We start from the raw sequence: 3,501 nt of genomic DNA, 5'->3' as shown, positions 1-3,501 counted from the left end.
CTGGCCTCAGTCGCGGTGGCCCAGATCGGTCCCGACTTCATAGAGCAACGACACAGCTCGTGTTCACAGGCATCACCGGTTCCTACCGCTCGGCGCAGCGTCAATACGTCCCGCGTCTCTTCTTTGTGCCTTTCGGTTCGGTGTTCTTTCCTTGGGTATGGGCGATGGTCCTCACCTCCAAAAAATTTCACTCCCCCGCCGTCCACGAATGTTTTCCTTGTTCTGCTGTACATCCGATACAGCTTCTGTTTCCGTAGTTTCCATAGTCATAAGATCTTTTTCTAAGTCTTCCAAAGCGTAGCGATGAGAATTTGATTTATTGACACTATCTGTACCCGCAGGCGTTGTTTCTTCTTCCTCCGTCATTCTGCGCAAGATCAGCTTGTTGCCGTCCTCGTCAAATACTATCTGGTTGGCTCTGATCTTGCGAGTGGGGGGGCGACGGCGGGGCTGCGTGGGGAAGTGGGGGCAGTTAAAGGAGAAGTGCCCCCTCTGCCTGCAGCGAAAACACGCCCTTGGGCCCTGAGAGTCTCCTTCTCAGCGTCTGAGATAGGTCCGAGGCGCGCCGCGTCGATCTGCATCGGGTCATCGAACGCGCGCGCCGAGAAATTGGGGGCTGAGGCGCCCGAAAAGCCGCCGACGCCCTCCGCCGGGTCGTCATACGCTAGCGCGATGCGCGCGGCTGCCTCGAACGTTTGGGGCGCCTCTGCGCGCAGCTTGCGACGCACCGAAGGGCGCGCGCGCGACACCAATTTAGTATCAGCTGACGATCGGACAAGCGAAGCGTCAGCTGGAAGTTCCGCAGTCGGCCGATGAACTCGGCGGCCGACCCGCGAAACTGGAGTTCTTCGAACTCCAACCATTGGTCCTCCACCGAGCTAAAAGGCGCGAAAGCCGCCTCAAGCGACTCGGTGAAGTCGGACCAGGTAAACACGTCGTAGGAGCTGCGCGGGTAGCGCAACTCGAACCAATCCTTGGCGGCGCCGTCCAATCGCATTGCTACGATTTTCGGCAAAGCCGCCAATTCCACTCCCAGGTAGTCTAATCGTTCCTCCATTTTCCTCACCCAGCCTCGTACTTCGGCAGCATCTCGCTTGCCGTCGTAGACCGGTAACCGCTCGATGTTGCCGAGACTGGGCAATTTCGAGGCGGCGGCTGGGGCGGGCGCTTGGGCATGCGCCCGGGGAGCGAAGGGGGTAGCCGCGGGAGAGGGGACGTCTTTCCAACCGTCCATATCCATGCGAAATTTTCTTAACCTTTTGAAATAAATAAAAAAAACTAAATCCTAGCCAGAAACAACGTAGCGGCGACAGCAAATAAGATCCCTTCTGCAATACCGACAAATAGTTTTTTTTTTTTTTTTTTTTTGAAAAATTATTTTTTCTTCTCGGCGAAAATAAAAAAATAAGGAAAAATAGAATAAAATAGAATAAAATCCAAGAGACCGCGGTCTCTTCTGGCGACGACGCAAACACACTTAAACAACAATTTCAGGAATAAAGATTCCTTCTTCCGGCGATGGCGATGTGTTTGGGCAAAATTCACAGGAATTTTGCCTCGCAACCAAATGTAGCAATCTGCTCCTTAGATTGGTAGGAGAATTAATAGATGATTTTATCTGTATTTTTTAAATGCATGGTAGTCGACAAGTTCATGAGGCTTTTTACACATATCGTATTAAGCAGTCACATAGCAGTCACAACAAACCTTCTATCTTATCTAAATCAACATACACGTCTTAAAGACGTTGGACCAAAATATAGTCTACATCTTCTACGACTCATTTCTTATTCTTGATCGACAAAGGTGGTACTCACACAGAGACTCGAACGTGGTACGCAACAACTCATCCATCATTGTACCACTGAGACACGTTATCTTTCTTCGCTGTGTCACGGTTCGAGGCCGGATATGTTTAGTTCTATTGAGGATTCCTGTCTATTGGCTTCAAACATGAATAACTTATTTCCTTTAACCTTTCGAAGCTTCGGTTAATGAACCTTATTTGTTATACTGCGCGCAATTGTTCTTGAACGTTATTGTTGAAAGGAACAAGTAGTGTTCAACGGATTATAGCCATTGAACTCTTGCATATTTATATTAACTATTTAATTGATACTATCTTTTGTTGCTAATTCGTATTTGTAATGTTTGTTAATTTTTGAGAAATAAAATTCAATAATTTTGCAAGTTGTGCAAATGTAAAAGCAATAACTCGGAATTGCTTCGTAATAGCAGTGAATGCTAGCGAATGCTTAGTCATTCAATTTAAGAAACCAATCAGTTGAATGATTGTTTCATTTCCAAGTTTAAAAGTACTCGGAGGCAATGACATAAGTTCATTTGCTCCGTGACACACACACTCTGCCACGCTGTACATACATTACCGTTATCGTTTCCACGTACTTTAGCGTTTCTTCTCAACATCAATTCACTTTACTGAGATCACTACTCAATATCGTACTTATTAGATCACTTGGCTGGTTGCACGCTGTTCGCTGTGCAGCATCAAAATTCTTCCGTACTACCGCATTCATTCTGCAGACAGCTTTGTCGGCAGGACAGCACTGTCCCCGCAGCCTGAAAAGCGAATACAAAAATTAAAGCAAATTGACAACCACCGGTACACGTACAAACGACTGCTGCCCATTTGTCTTTGTCTTTGTCTTTGTCTTTGTCTTTGTCTTTGTCTTTGTCTTTGTCTTTGCCTTTGCCCTCTGACATCCTCTCGCTTACTCTACACGGCGGCGATCACACAATCGCTACGCGTAATCACCGTTTGTTCAATAATAGCACATACGACAGGAAAACGATACAGCAAGTTCAACTACCCTACCAACAAGAGGCGGGCGGGAAATGCAGCACAGAGAAAAAAAGAAATAAAGCAGTCGCTAGCTTCTGCAAGCGATCCCCGTCCCCTTGGGTGGAATAGAGAGGCTTATGGAGGGCAACTGATATAGAAACGAAAAAGCTTGTATTGAAATGAACTGTGTTAAGTGGAAGAAAAAGAGGAGTGAGGGAGGGGCGGAAAAGGAGTTTTGGAGCTTAGAGTTTAGAGAGGCCAACGGTGAAGACAAAGGCAGCAGTGGCCGTTTGGTCTAGTGGTATGATACCATCTTAGGGTGATGGTGGCCGTGGGTTCGATTCCCACAACAGCCCGTTCTTTTTAGCTCCGTCCCTGCTTTTTCAGTTTGTCTTTATGGGAATTGGATGACATTGTTTCGGATATCACTAAAGCTTCTTAGCGGTGGCAATGCGGCGACCAGTGATATGGCAAGGAGCGGAAAACCTTTTAAAGAAAACAGTATACTAGGAACCTGAGACGGGTTGTTCAGCGAAGATGCTTTTAAGTGACGCGATCAATTAGCGAACAACGCGTGTTACTTCCAGCCGAAGAATTACACGGAAAAAAGGAAAGCGTAACAATGCATTACTGCTCCGGCAGTGACTCGAACACTGGACCTCCTGTTTACGAGACAGGCCCTCTACCACTGAGCTACA

At 47.2% G+C, this 3,501-nt stretch overlaps 2 non-coding genes across 2 annotated transcripts; one reads left to right on the top strand and one right to left on the bottom strand.

Annotated features, from left to right (window-relative positions):
* Positions 1–3,087: 3,087 nt before the first annotated feature.
* On the top strand, positions 3,088–3,159 carry SJAG_16318. The gene has a single exon. It is a non-coding gene; the product is annotated as a tRNA-Pro (tRNA).
* Positions 3,160–3,436: 277 nt separating this feature from the next.
* On the bottom strand, positions 3,437–3,501 carry SJAG_16317. The gene has a single exon. It is a non-coding gene; the product is annotated as a tRNA-Thr (tRNA).

The sequence above is a fragment of the Schizosaccharomyces japonicus genome (genome assembly GCF_000149845.2).
Source record: "Schizosaccharomyces japonicus yFS275 unplaced genomic scaffold supercont5.4, whole genome shotgun sequence".
NCBI classification, from domain to species: Eukaryota; Fungi; Ascomycota; class Schizosaccharomycetes; order Schizosaccharomycetales; family Schizosaccharomycetaceae; genus Schizosaccharomyces; species Schizosaccharomyces japonicus.
Note: the sequence above shows the minus strand (reverse complement) of the source record. Positions and strands in the feature narration are given on the sequence as shown.